The sequence below is a fragment of the Trichosurus vulpecula genome, chromosome 2 (genome assembly GCF_011100635.1).
Source record: "Trichosurus vulpecula isolate mTriVul1 chromosome 2, mTriVul1.pri, whole genome shotgun sequence".
Taxonomy (NCBI): domain Eukaryota; kingdom Metazoa; phylum Chordata; class Mammalia; order Diprotodontia; family Phalangeridae; genus Trichosurus; species Trichosurus vulpecula.
The window spans coordinates 125,939,862-125,955,617 of NC_050574.1; positions in this window are offsets into that span (position 1 = coordinate 125,939,862).

A 15,756-nucleotide genomic window follows, 5' to 3' on the forward strand; every position below is an offset into this window, starting at 1 on the left:
AGAAATCTCAAAAATTGTCTCAAATATGCATACTTTCTCTGTACATTGCTAGATTGATTAAAAAAGCATTTTGAGTAAAATAATCATATACAACTTGACAATTATGAAAAACACATGCTAATTTGGTCTTCATTTATTTTAGAAAAATACAAGGAATCTAATCTTCATCCCATGGCATGCTAACTTTTGATCATTTAAAATTTCAGCACAGAGAAGCATGATGGTATAAAGCAAAATCATATACATGCATCCCCCCTACGGTAAAAAGATTACCCACTGGCCTCAAGTCCTTGCTCAGCACTTCTCGGTCCACACACGTGGGTCAGCTCTGCTACCGGCCGCTCCTGCTTCAGCTTCGGCTGTAGCTGCCTCTGGCTCCAACAGAAAAAAGGAATCTTCAAGCTGTCTTCTCTCCTCTTATAGAGTTTTTGACATCATCAAGCGTCGCCTGAATGACCGGAGCCGATTGGTTCTTGAGTTGGCACCTCCCCTTAGGACCCTGGGAGGTTCACATCCACGTAGATTAGGTTAACACCCAATAGGGCATGGCTCTGGAGTTAACACCTCCCCTTAGCCAGCCCCATGAATCCTCACAAAGAAGCGGACCCAAACCCATCATGGTCTAAAAGCCTCTGCTGCCCCAGACATGTAAACTAGGCCCTCCCTGGAGTTAGCCCTACCTTGGGCCCCACCCCAGTCACCAATCCACACCCACTAAGGTTCTACACCCAATAGGGCTCTGGGTCTGGGGCCCAGCACCCAGCAAGGCTCAATGAGATAAACTGAGTCACTCAAAAAAAAACAAAAACAAAGGCCATTCTGCTTACATCTTCCCAGTTTTTCCTCTACTTCTCTTACTTGATTTTCAAAATCCTTTTCGAGCTCTTCCATGGCCTAAGACCAATTCATATTTTTTTGGAGGCTTTGGATGTAGGAGTTCAGTTTGACTTTGTTGAGTTCTTCTTCTGGTTGTACGTTTTGATCTTTTTTTGTCACCAAAGTAAGATTCTATAGTCTTAGTTTTTTATGCCCTTTGCTCATTTTCCCAGCAAATTACTTGACTTTTTAAGTCTTTGTTAAGGTAGGGTTCTGCTTCCATTTGGAGGGTGTACTGTCCCAAACTTCAGGTGTTTTGTGCAGCTGTTTTCAGAGATACTTCTAGGGACCTGTAAATTTTCAATTCTTCCAAGTTTTATGATCAAAGGAGAGGTGCTTACTCCTCTCCTGACCTGCGCTGTGGTCTGTGAGTGACCATAAGCATTCTTTTCTGCCTTGGAACTGTGAGGATTCTCTCTCCACCACCACCACAAGCTCTGCCACACCAGCACTCTTCCACTCCCTAGGACCACCAACCAGGACTGAGACCCTGCTCCAAGGATGGAAAAAGCAAGACAATTCTGCCTCAGTGCCATCCCCCTCTGATCAGCCATGTGATTCCCCCACCATCTGAGAGCTGAGAGCTCCAGAAGCAGCCTCTGCCACTGTGTTGTGGCTGAGGATGGAACTAGACCACTCTTGTTTCTCACCCAGGTCTAACAAGACCTTTCTTACTGACCTTCTAAGTTGTCTTTGGCATTTCTGGGTTGAGAAGTTTGGAAACCACCACAGCTGCCATTGATTCAGTCTCCTGAGGCCTGCTCCAGGTTTGCTGAGACCCAGACTATACTGGCACATTTTGTGCAGAACTGCTTTCCTCTCTTAGACTGACACAATGGACTTTTCCTGTCAACCTTCTGGGTTGTCTTGGGCTGGAAATTTGTTTCATTCTGTCATTTTGTGGGTTCTGCTGCTCTAGAATTTGTTTACAATCATTTTTACAGATATTTGGATGGGTTTGAAGGAGAACTCAGGGAAATCCCTGCTTTTACTCCACCATCTTGGCTCTACCCCACCCCCCAACCACTTAACACTGATTTTCTACAGGATAAGGGAATGGACTTGGGATTTCATTGGTCCAGGGAATTCTAAAGGAGGAACTCCCAGTAGCAATGCTGGTCCATGCCTCCTCTGATACATCTAGTTTTATAGAGCACTGAGAGACAGGTGACTAGCCCAGGGTCACACAACCAGGATATGTGAAAATAAAAATGGAAAAGGATCCATAATAACCAAATTAGAAAGAAGATTTTTTAAAAGTGATATAAACTTAGAAAATGTTGGGAAAATACATTTTAAAATAGGAATAAGTTGTTTTTCAAAACAAATATGAATTTAATTGTTGTTCAGGCTTTTTAGTCATGTCTGAATTTTTGCAACCCCATTTGGAGTTTCTTGACAAAAATACTAGACTGCTTTGCCATATCCTTCTCCAACTCTTTTTGAGGAACTGAGGCAAGCAGGGTTAAGTGACTTGCCCAGGGTCATACAGATAATAAATGTCTGAGGCCAGATTGAACTCAGGAAGACCACCTAGCTACCCTGGAATTGAATTAAAAAGACTCAATTCAACTAGACAAATAACAGTCCTACTGGCATACTTAAGGGTAGAATGTCTGACAAGTGAAAAGACAAAGCCTAAGGCAACAGGCGACAAACCAAGGGGACCTGGGGTCCCTACCTAAGTTCCAAGTAGGTATCCTATTTATTGCCCTTTTGTAAAAAGCCCCAGCTATTGGCTCTCAGACTCAAGGCCTCAGTTTACCAGGGCTAGGGGCATAGGGAGAAGGCTGCGTCGTTTAGCATAGAGTTGCTGGAGCCAGGGGAGCAATGATAGGGAACAGGCTTGCCAGGAGACTGGGAAGAAGACCTAGCACCTGGGACCAGACTGCTTGAATTAGAAACATAAAGAGACTCAGATGAGGGAAAATCCAATCCACACCTGGAAATCAAGTCAGCCTGTGGGTGGGCAGGCCTGGGGAAGGCACAGGGTATGGGACAAGAATGACTGAGTAGTGGCCAAGGGAGTAAGGGAAAGCAGCCTAGGACATCCAAAGGTTGACTAGGGCTGGACCAGGTCCACATTCAGGGACTGCAGAGAACAGATCTAGGAACAGGCTGCCTGGCAAAGGGCAGCCCCAGAAATCCCCATCCCTCCACCAAGACCTACAAAGTTACCCACAAACCACTTCTTGGATGAGGGTGTATGGAGGATTACACTGAGGTGAAAACATGGCTAAGAGTCCATCCCTCTGACTCCTAATGGATAATCAACTTTGACCCAACCCAGCTATCACAGGAACAACCCAGGACTTTCTCCGCCATCATACCAAAGCCCAGGTCCCTCAGCCCAGGGCCAGACCATATGTTCAGAGCCAAGGGAGGTGCCCTAGTCCAGCAAATGAGGGGAACCTCAGATCCCTCACACAGCAATAATCACAGGGTCTGGTGAGTAATGGAAGGACTAAAAACCTAAGGGCAGGGCCTCCTCTTACCTCAGGTTCTCTGTACTTCTATTTAGAGAAGAAATAAATCAGGAAGGGGGAACCAGTGAAGACCACCAAGAATACAGCAAGGAGGATTACAGCAAGTATATTCTGGGATGTGGGGAGATTCTCTGAAAAGAGGCCCCCAAATTCCATTATTGTGGAAATCAGAGAAGGGGAAACCTGTTCCCTGATCCTTGTGGCCCAGGTTAGGGGTGGGAACATAGAAGGCATCAGGATTTAGGAAATCCTGGACAAGGACAGTGTCTTTGTGAGAAAGCCAAGTGATAATTCTTTTATTAATTATTCACTAGCCATCATTAATAAAATGATTAGTTACTAAGTCTCTCCAACCTCTCATGCATTACCCTTGTCTGCTCATTGAAGCAGCCTGGTCCCAGGTGCCAGCTCCTCTCCCCAGCCTCCTGGCAGCACTGCTCCCATCACTGCCTCACTGCCTCCAGCTGCTCTGTCCTGAATGAGGCAGCCTCCTGCCCATGCTCCTGCCCCGCTAAACTGAGACCCTGAGACTGAGGGGGTATAGCTAGGGCTTCCCCCAGGAGTCATATCCTGAAGTCAGTTGGGACCTACTTGGAGCCCAGGTCCCCCTGATTTGTCTCCTGTTGTTGTCCTTTCAGTTGTCTGGCATTCTACCCCAGCCTCTGCCAGGAAGATTTTTATTTGTCCAGTTGAATTGGTCTTTTCATTTCCTATTTGTTTTAGAAAGCAACATTTCTATTTTAAATGTTTCCTTAGTTTCTATTAGTCTATATCACTTATTCTAATCTTCTCTCTCATTTAGTTATTATGGAACCTTTTCCATTTTTGTTTTCTTCCATCCTGGCTGGGTGACCCTGGGCTGGTCACTTATCTCTCCTTGCTCTCTGACATTAGAGGTAGCAGAGGAGGCACAGACCAGCATTGCTGTTGGGAATTCCTTCTCCAGAATTCCCTAGACCAATGAAATCCCAACCAATTCCTTTATCCCTTAAAATAAAATCAGTTATATTTACTCTTAAAATGTTCTATTATTTTTTCAAACATTTATCTTAAATCCTTATTATTTTATGTGGTTTTTATTTCTTGCTTTTTTTCATTTTAAAAGGTAACACACTTACTTTATCAAGATATTGCTAACCCTTATAAAATAATTTATTTTGTTTCATTGACAGCAGAGGTATTTCAAAGTGGCCAGTTCCAGGAAGAGAACATAGAAGCAGCAGGGACCTGCACAAACCAGCAGGGGATGCCCTGCCCCCACTGCCTGTCCTGAGGTCCTACAGCTTCACCCAGGGCTGCCATTCAGAGAATCATTCTCTCCTTTAGTGATATAGGAAAGTGAAAGTGGAGCTGCATGACCACAGAGCAGCACCTATGAAAACCCCTTCTTTTGTGCCCCTTTCCCTCCCCGGGACTTCCAGAAATGGTGGAAAGGTATTCCTTCTATCCTGCCCCACCCCCCAAACCCATCACCAAAGACAGTGCATTGCAGCTTATAGGCAAGCCAGAGAGAGCCTGGAATCTCTGGCCACTTCTGCCTTTCCAATTCCAGAAGTGAGCATTTTACTCCCCTGCTGGCATCCTGGAGGGTAGAAACTTCAGAATTTTGGGTTTGGTTAAAAGTCACCAAGAGTGAGATTTCTACAGAAATGCCCTGCTCTCAAGAGCGCTCTCAATGCACTCTGAACTGAAGGACTGCAGAAGGCCATGCCAGGCTGGCCAGGACATCTGGACCCATCCACAAAGCCACTCAGTGCAGATCCAAGGTTCCTCTGAAATACCTGTTCAGAGGTTCCCCACTGGGTCTCTGCCTTTCAAAATCAGTCAATTAGCATTTATTAAGTACCTGTGATATGCCAGGCACTGTGCTAAGCCCTGGGAATACAAAGACAAAAGATAGTCCCTGCTTTCAAGGAGCTCACCATCTAATGGAGGAGACAACAAACAGCCATGAACACAGAGGATACATGCAGGATAATCTGGAGAGAACTCCTGGAGAAATCACCAAGAAGAAGGAGGCCTGATGACTGGAGGGGAGAATGAGGCTGAGGACTTTGGGCAGCTCTGTCTCACTTCAATCCAGTTCAGGAGCAGATTGTGGTTGTGGTTTTTCCTTCATTCTCAAAGAGGACCATGACACCATTCTCAAAGAGGAGATGATGACATGACTTGCAGTTGACTTTGATTTGAGTGAGGGAGGGCTGTGCAAGGTCACCAGCCTCACTTTCTTCTCCAGAGCCATCTGGGTCCAGTGGCCTGATATTCATCAGGACGACTAGAGATGGTCCAGGATGCGTTGGGAGACCCTGGCCCTTTTGAGCTAAGGCCTTTCCAAGTTCTCACTTTGAGTGAGGTAATGCCCATTCAGTGAATAGGCCTCTTCAAGAAGTGAGTCAAGGGTCAGCTAGGTGGCACAGCGAGTAGAGCACTGGCCCTGGAGTCAGGAGGACCTGAGTTCAAATCTGGCCTCAGACACTTTACACTTACTAGCTGTGTGACCTTTCGAAAGTCACTTAACCCCAATTGCCCTGCCTTTCCTCCTGCCAAAAAAAAAAAAGTGAGTCAAGGAATGGGCCCTTTAATGAAAAAAAAAATCAAACTGGGTGGGAAAGAAACATTTACTATTTACATTCACTTTGAGCTGGGAGGGCCCGTAAAATAACCAGTAAGTGGTACTGGGCCAGGGACCTATTGTCTAATGAATAAGGCTTGGTCTTTGGGATAGAAATCTAGCCAATAAACTCCAAGTTTTGGCCATTAAAATTTACCTTTCTTTGGGCAGATCAGCCTCAGGTAAGGGTAGAGGAGGAGAGGAGAGGAGGGGAGTTCAGGAGCAAGTCAGGACAACAACATGAAAGGGCTCTGCATGGGGCCTTATGACCCAAACAGCAGTTCAAGGAAGAATGGGAAGAGTGAGCCCAGAGGGGCTGTTTACACAATTGAATTTGTTTCTTTGGAAAAGAGACTGAGTTTGGAGTCAGAAGACCTGAAATGCCCTTTTCTCCTTTCACCACTTAGATGCTATGTGACCTAGGACAAGCCCCTGCCCTCTCTGAGACTGTTCCTTCATCTCTCAAGCTGTGAGAACAACCTGTGTGCCTCCCTCTCAGGTAGTGGCTCACAAGACAGCCTGGCTGTGAAGGTGCTTGGTCAGCTGTCAAGTCTTAGAGAAATCAGGGGCTATTGTTCTACTCCCTGTCCTGCAGGTCTACCTGGTGCCAGCAGGGGACGATCTACCAAAGCTTCTAAAATTAAGCTAAACAGTGAAAAATAACCCAGAACAGACATCGAAGGCAGAGTAGAGCAAAGACTCGGATGGACAAGGACTTTGCTTTCTTTTCTCATTAGGATCCTAGAACTTCAGATGGTCCCCTGGAAGAGAGCTCAGGAGTCATCTAGTGCAACCCCTGTTAGAAGAATGAAATCTGCCAGCATCCAGCCTCTCCTTGAAGACCAGCAGGAATGGGGAGCTCACTACCTATAAAAGTAGCAAATTCCCCCTTGGGGCAGCTCTATGAACCAGTTCATAGTCATGTCCCGAGCATCCATCTTACGGGAGAGTTCACAGGACAGTTTGATGTCTTCCCCCTGTTTGGCCTGAATGAGCTGAGCAGGGCCAATCACAGAGAATGTTCCTTTCTGGCATTCTAGGGACAGAGCAGAAGAAAATCAGAGGACAATGTAGGCCAAGGATTAAGAGTATCTGTTTGTGTGGTTGGGGGCCCCAGCAGATGCAGGTCTGACTTCTGGATCAGCTGCTGCTCTGCTGTGGGCCCACTTCTGGGCAAATCCCTTTGCTTCCTGTGAACTCCTTGGAGACAAGACATTCTCTCTCCTGACCGCTTCCTGGTCAGAAAGGATGGAAGCTTTTTGGATGCTGGAGGTTTAGGGGTCTGGACAGGAAGGCAGCAAATGCCATCAGTGGACTTAAGGGAAGTATCGTATTAGCCCCTGCTCTGATTTGAATGCCCCTGAATATATAAATTAATTTAAGTAGAATGGTCATTTTTATTATATGAGCTCAGCCTACTCAGGAGCGATTGACATTTTTCCTATTGTTTAGATCTGATTTTATTGGTGTTAAAAGTGTTTTGTAATTATATTCATATGGGTCCTGGGTTTTCTCTTGGCAGGTAGTCTCCCAAATATTTTATATTGTCTACAATTATTTTAAATGAATTTTCTCTATCTCTTGTCACTGGGCTTTGTTAATAATATATAGACATGACCAACCGAGACAGACCTCTCTTCGCAACCTTCTAAGTTTTTGGGGGCCATAAAATTATTTCTCTACATCCTTTGCTTGGTTCTGCCACAGCGGAATTTATTTTGAGGTGTTATTTTAAAGATTTTGGAGGGGAATTTGGAAGAGTTCAAGGGAATCCCTGCATTTACTCCACCATCACGCCTCCTTTTTGTTGCTTTTAGACATGTTTGTAAGACCTGTTCCATAGCATGTTTCTGCCCCACCTGAGGCTCCAGATACCATCCTGTTGATTGGCAAACCAGCTCATGTTCCTCTGAGCTAGAGGGATGAATTGTGACAGTGATTATGATGTGAGGGCATCTGAACCACGGTCTGGGGAGGTGGAGGAGTCTGGATTAATGGGATTCGCTTCTTTTTGTGCTCTTTTCCCAATCACCATTACACCCACACCACCAAACCTGTCTGGCCATTAATCTGCCAATCTGTAAAATGGAGATCACAGTACTATTATACCTATGTCACATTAGTAGTAGGAAGGAAATGGTCATTGCTGTAGTGACGACTGTGTTCCAGATATTGTGCTATGGGCTTTAAAAATATTATCTCATTTAAGCCCGACAATGACCCTGGAAAGCAGGTGCTTTATTGTCCCCTTTTTACAGTTGAGGAAACTGAGCCAGAGGGAAGTTAAATGATGTGCCCAGGGTCACCATTCTAGTAAGTATCTGAGGTTGCATTAGAACTCAGGCCCAGTGGGCCACCTCTGCTGCCTCTTCCACCTCTGGTAATAGCAGTAGTCAACACATAATGTTAATGTGGTTAAAGATCTTTCCCACTCACTAACAAGCCTCAGGTGGAGCCAATTAAGGGAAGCTTGATTAGTGGAGGCTTGTTTTGTAGGAAGGCCCACATCTTTTGCTAATTTCTAATTAGGCACTGGGTCATGAGAGTTGTAATGCCCTCTATCTCTGAGAAGTGCATGTATACTCTGAGGTTAGCATTTTGCTTTGGGGCTCATTCATTGGAAAAGTGTCCATGTGATTTGCCCAGACTAGAATCTGGGTATCCATTTTTTTAGGGGGAAAAGCAAGGCAATTGGGGTTAAGTGACTTGCCCAATGTCACACAGCTAGTAAGCATGTCAAGTGTCTGAGGCTGGATTTGAATTCAGGTCCTTCTGACTCCAGGTCTGGTGCTCTACTCACTGGGCCACCTTGCTACCCCTCTGGGTAGCCATTAAGGAGGCCCCTGGTTTTGAAAAATTCAGATGTTGGTGCTTCTCTCTCTGGTAACTATGTATGTATAGCATTGATCAGACAGTTGGATATGTCTGTTGATCTGTGCTAATTTCTCAGATAGTTAGAAGCCCTGTCTGTGGGTCTTTGCTGTTTGTATTTTCTCTAAAGTTCAGGGTGCTGACTTTTCCCCTGAACTAAGTGAATGATATGTTTAATTAGAGTAAGATTGTTGACCCCTTTTAGGTTGTTTTCCTTTAGAAAAGCAGATCAAAGAACGTGTGCTAGCAGCCCTCCTATGTGCTGGTGTTATTGGTCTTACACCTCCACAGCAACTTCAAATGGCATAGTTGTTATACAACATCATCCTCATAAACCTAAAGCTAGATTAGAAATAGTAGCTGGTATTATTATCCAAATCATTCTACCAAGGATCAGAGACTCCCCATCATTTGATACTCATAGTCACATAGATCTCTTAGACATTGGGAATCTCACTTATCTCATCTAAAAACTCATCCTCTTTGCCTCCAAACCCACCCTTCTTCCAAATGTCCATCCTACTGTTGAGGACACCACCATTCTTCTCATCCATTGAGGGTCGCAGCCCTCATGTCCTCCTCACCTCCTTCCTGTCTCCTCCCGCATATATGGGCTCTTTTCAATTCTGGAAGTTTCTGCCTTCACATTTCTCACTTCCTACCTCTCCCCTCTGCCCAGGGAGCCCCCACCTTCATTCTGCCCTCATCATCTCTCCCCGGAATACCTGCCATGGCCTCTCACTGATCTCCTTGTGTCAAGTCTCTCCCCTTCCTATCCACCCTCCACTCAATTGCCAAAGTGTTTTTCCTGAAGGGGAGGTCTCACTGTGTCCCTCCCTACTCAAGAAACTTCAGTGGTTTCCAGGTACTTCCAGGATCAAATAAAAATGTCACCATCTTTTTATGCCCTCCAAACATGGCCCAAACCTCCCAACCCAGACTTGTTACCTCACTTTCCTCCATATATACTATGGTCCAGTCACACTGGCCTTACTCTTCTCACACATGACACTGCTCTCCATCTCCTCTGCCTCTGGGTCTTTGCACTGGCTGTACCTTCTTCCTGGAATGCTGTCCCTCCTCCCCTCTGCCTCTTGGCTGCCTTGTCTTCATTCCAGACTCAGCTCACTTCCTCCTCCTGTAGGAGGCCAGTCCTGGTTCTCCCCTCCTTGCACCTGCTGCTGGTTCCACTCAAGATGCCTCCATTGGCCTTGTCTTCATCTGAAGTCTACAGCTCTTTGCAGGTTGTTTCTCCCATGCCAAGGTGAGCTCCCTGAGGACACGGCCCGTGTGGTGGCTTTTCTGTTTACCCCCAGTACTTACCATGACACCTGCTACATGGTGATAATAAGAATCCCTCACATTCCTGTAGCACCTACTATGTGCCAGAGACTGTGCTAAGGGCTTTATCATTATTCTCTCACTGATCCTCACAGCAGCCCTCCTCATAATAATGACACCAGGAACATTGATAAGCACCTTAGTGTGTATACAGCCTTCAACATTTCAAAGCACCCTCCATGGGTGATCTCACTTGGTCCTCCTAAAAGCCCTGGGGGTAGGGAGGTGCCTGGTGAGTAAACAGAGCACTGCACTTGGAGGCAGGAAGACCTGAGTTCAAATCCAGCCTCAGACGCTCACTAGCTCCTCCACCTCTGCCTGCCTCGGGGTGCTCATGGGTAAAACTGGACCAGAAAAAGCCACCCCTGCCAGGGCCGAGGGTGAAAAGGGGGCATTTTGTCAAGTGCTCTGCAAACCTCCCAGGGCCACAGACATGCTGGTTGTTATTGCTCCCACATTACTGATAAGGAAACTGAGGCTGAGAGAGTTGGAGTGACTTGCCAGGGTCTACGGTTAGTAAATGTCTGGCAGGATTTGGATTCCTGTGTGCCCAACTCCTCGTCTGAGCGTCTGCTCTGCCACCAAGATGCCTCCAGGCCTTAATGACTTGTTGACTGACTGACTGACGTACATGTGTTCCTGACTCCAGATCCCCCCTGCAATGCCCCTTCCCACTTGGCCCGGGCTCTGGGTTCATGATATTTATACCTAGAAGTGACCACACCACTCCTCTCTTGACACGTCTTCAGTGGTTTTCTACTTCCTTCTGGGTTCTCCTCCTGGCATTCAAAGCCCCCTACAATCTGATGCCCCCCCTGCCCTTCCCATCTATTGCACTTGGCACCACTCCTAGTACTCTGGGCTCTGGCTACACTGGACAGACAGCTCAAGGTCCTCTGAAGACACTAGCTCTTCTCAGCTAACATGCCGCTGCTCATGAGGCCACTAGGTGGCGCAGTGGGTAGGGCTCTGGTCCTCGAGTCAGGAAGACCTGAACCTGATCTGGGACACTTATTAAGTGGGTGACCTGGGCAAGACGTTGAATCTGTCTGCCTCAGTCTCCTTATCTCCAAGATGGGGATAAATTAGTCCCTAACTCTTTGTATCTCTCCTGCCCTATGTAGCTCAACTCCTCCTCCTGCGAGGCACCTCCTCCTCTTCTCCTCCCCTTTCTCATTAACCCCTTACAGTCTGGCTTCTGCCCTCCACCCTCCACTGACACTGCTCTCTCCAGTTACCAAGAGTCACGTAGCTGCCACATCCAGGAACCTCTTCTCAATCCTCCTCCTCCTCGTTCTCTCTGCAGCCTTTGACATCGCTGATCATGTTCTCTAACTAGATGCCCTCATCCCTCTAGGTTTTCAGGGCACCCCTCTCTGTCCTGGTGTCCTCCTCCCTAGCTGCCTGCTCCTTTCCTGCCTCCATCCTGGATCCTCACTTAGATCCTGCCCTCTCCCTGGAGGTGTCTCTCAGGGTCCTGTCACCAGGGCTCTTCTCCTCTCCCTCTATAGGACTTCCCTGTTTATCTCATCAGCCCCCAGGGATTTAATCACTGTCCCTCTGCTGATGATCCTCAAATCTACCTTTCCTGCCTCAGTCTGTCTGCTGACCTCCAATGCCAGATCTCCCTCTGCCTTTCAGACATCTCAGTCTAGGTGTCCAGTGGACCTCTTAAACTCAGCATGTCCTAAACAGGACTCATCATCTTTCCCCTACACGATCCCCACATGCTGCCTTCACTATGACTGTAGAGTATACCACCCACCTCCCAGCCCCTTAGCTTCACACCCTGGCAGTCATCCTGGATTCCTCACTGTCTCTCATTCCTCACATCCAATCTTTTGTCAAGGCCTCTGGATCTCACCTTTGAAACATCTCTTTTATAAGGCTTTTGTCTGTTCTCACAGGGCCACCATCTAGTGCAAGCTCTCCTCACCTCATGTCTTGATTACTGCATTAGCAGCTGGTGTCTGCCTGGCTCATGTCTCTCCCCACCCCAATCTACCCTCATCCAGCCACTAAAGGGATTTTCCTAAAGTCTGATCCTGTCCTTCTGCTCCTCATTAAACACCCATGGCTCCCTATAACCTCAGGAAGAAAATTCAACATGCCCTGGTCTAAATTCACAGCCTTCCACATACCAGACCCCTCCTACCACCCTGATCTTCTCAGTCTTACTCCCCAACATATGCTCTTCAATCCAGGGCCACGGGCCTCCTGGCCCTCCCAGAAACAAGACATTCCCTCTCTCAGCTCTGGCCATTCTCTTTGGCTGTTCCCCACGCTTGCAATGTTCCTCCTTCTCCACTCTGGTGATTGACTTCCCTGGCTTCCTTCAAGTCCCAACAGAAACCTTGCCTTGTACAGAAAGCCTTAGCCAACCCCTTTTAATGCCAACGCCTTCCCCTTGTCTTTATTCCTTATTCATCCTGCATGTGCTGTGCTTTGTGTGTGTTTGTTAGCTTGGGGTCTCCCCATTAGACTGTAAGCCCGGACTCTTTTTACAAACTCTTTGTACTCCCAATGCTCAGCACAATGCCTGGCGCATAGTAGGTGCTTAATAAATGTTATTGATTGATTGATTCTTTATAAAGCTCTTTGTCAACATTGAACCATTCTAGAAATGGTAGCAATGATGATGATGATGGTGAAGAAGATGATGATGAAGATGATTATGTCTCCTGTCAGTGGCATGCCTTCCTCCTTTCTGTTTCTCTTCCACTGCCCCCCATCCTCTACAATCCATCTCAGATGCCACTGCCCATAGAAAGCCTTGCCTGGTCCCCTGTCTATAATAATCCTCAATTTTAGATATTACGTTGGACTGAGGAGTCACATACAGAAGGTGGTTAATGTTTGCTGAATTTAATCGAGCAGCATTAATTTTGCACCCTGCCAATACCCTTAGCATTTATTACTGATTATACTTATTTGTGCATCTCACCTCCTTACTGCAGACAAAGCTCTGTGAGGGCAGTGTTTTGATTCAATGTAATCATTTCATCTCCCTCAGCACTCAGCTCAGGGCCATGAAAACAGTAAGTGGTTAATAAATAACAATAGCAATAAAAATAATAAGACCTCACATTAGTATAGTGCCTTTTAGGGTAGCTGGGTGGCTCCATGGATGGAGCACTGGGCCCAGAATCAGAAAGACCTGAGTTCAAATTCTGCATCAGACACTTCCTAGCTCTGTGAGCCTGGGCAAGTCACTTAACCTTGTTTCCCTCAGTTTCCTCATCTGTCAAATGAGCAGGAAAAAACAAATGGCAAACCACTGCAGTATTTCTGCCAAGAAAACCCCAAACGTGGTTGCAGAGAGTTGGGCAGGGCTGGAATAACAGAACACCGTCAACAAGACGGTGAAATGAATATTGTTTCATTTGATCCCCACAACATCCCTGGGGAGTAAAAGCTCGTAATATGCTCATTTTACTGATGGTGAAACTGAGGCAGACTGAGGTGAATGACTTGCCCTGGATCACACACCTGGTAAGTGTCTGAGTCTGGATGAGGATGCAGGTTTTCCTACCTCCAGGTCTTTTAATTAAATTAATTACAGTCTGGATAATTATTCAGAAGTTCAGTATATCATGTCTAATATTTTGTTTTACATATACATACATACATACATATATATGGATATATCTTTTTTTTAAGCATTAGGGTTAAATGACTTGCCCAGGGTCACACAGTTAGTAAGCATCTGAGGCTAGATTTAAACTCAGGTCCTCCTGACTCAAGGGCCAGTGCTCTATCCACTGCACCACCCAGCTGCTCTATATGTATATCATCTGGTGCCTCTCCCCTCATTTTCCCATGACTATAAACCCCTTAGGAACAAAATTCATGGGGCCTTCTTTTGTCTTCCCAACAACACTAGGCTGGACACACAGGAGACATTTACTGAATATTTGTGGCTGGACTGATGTGCACAGGATGTGGGCAGAAGACCAGACAGAAGTCCTTGGCCGCTCCACACCCTCCTCAGTCCATGGACTTGGGTGTCAGTCCAGGCCTTTAGTCCGGTTCTCTGAGGCCAGGCCAGAGAGCAGATCCCCCCAACCTGTCAGTGGGAAACCCCAAGTCTGAATGATCTCCCTGTGGGGAGAGCTCCACGTGGTTTAGAAAGTTCAGAGGGACCTGGGCTTCCACCAGACAGGAGCATCTGGCTTTCTTTCTTTGCTCTTTCTTTGGCTGGAGAGAAAATGGGTTGAGAAAGGCCCCAAAAGGCTGAGACTAGACAGGCAATAATGGTTTGTAATCATTGTAACATGTTCCTGGGTTTACTGAATCTACAAAACTTTGCATTTAGGGATGATTGTGGTTGACTTCTGAGTCTGTGGGATTGTGTCTGACCCTGCACCATTGGCTCTGAGAGTCCTTCCTGTAGGGCCCTGGGGAAGCAGATGAAAGGAAGTCCCTCATGGCTGCCCAGAGACCGCAGACGATTGTTCTGAACAGGGGACAAGAACTGGGTTGAAAGTACATTCCTGCCTATTAAAGACACAAATATTTGAAATGGAGAGAGATGGAGAAGGGGGCTTTGCTTTATGCCTGCCCAGCTGACTCAACCTGGAGGGACCCATGTGGGAGATTCCAGGGGCCTGTGTTAGGGTCAAACCATTCTGTATTTCCTTACCACTGGGGTGGGACTAGCCTCTTTCTGTAGACTGCAGAGCTGGTAGAGGCTGTGCCTTGAAAATTACAAGACTAGGATTCATTGTTTGCTCTGTCTCTGTCTCTAAGTCTTTGTGTCTATCTCTCTCTGTCTGCATTTCTCTCTGTCACTGTCTCTCTGTATTTCTGTCTCTGTCTCTCCATCTTTCTCTCTATCTCTGTCTCTGTCTCCATCTCTGTCTCTGTCTGTCTGTCTCTGTCTCTGTCTCTCTCTCTCTCTCTTTCTCTGTCTCTCTCTCTATCTCTCTCCCTCTTTCCCTCTCTTTCCTTCCAGCTGTGTCTAGGGGAGGTGAAAGTCCTATTCATCCACAGGGTACAAATATCATGAACTGAGCTGGGTAAGGAAGAATGTTCTTTCCTTCCCCAATCTAGGCCCTGTGTCCCTCCAGAAACAGGCTTAGGGTGTGGGTAGGGGCTATTGGTTGGTCCTTTACACTTGTAGGCACAGATTTGGGATTCTCCATGCCACCAAAACCCAAGCCATGTAGACCTTGGAGGGAAGAATAAAGGCCACATGCTGCTACCAGCCCAGAAGGGAGGACCTGAGAAGCCAGGGTGCCTGGGACTTTAGTCCAAGGGGCTTTTGGATGTAGAACTTGGTGGGACTACACTGCGTAGGAACTGGGCTAAGCTATGAACCTGAATACCCATCACCCCCCAACTCTCCAGAGACTGAAATGGGCTACGTGGGGAGGACAATGTCCTCAGGCATCAGGGAAAGTGTCATTTGTACGTTTGTTCTCATGATACTGTACCATTAAATATTACTGTAGAAAAAGCAATCAGACTATTAAGTGGTTACATGGAATAACAGACAGAAGGCCTCTAAAATTTGGGGAACATCATTGGAGGGCTCGAGCCAATGACAGGGTGGCTGGATATCCCAAACCC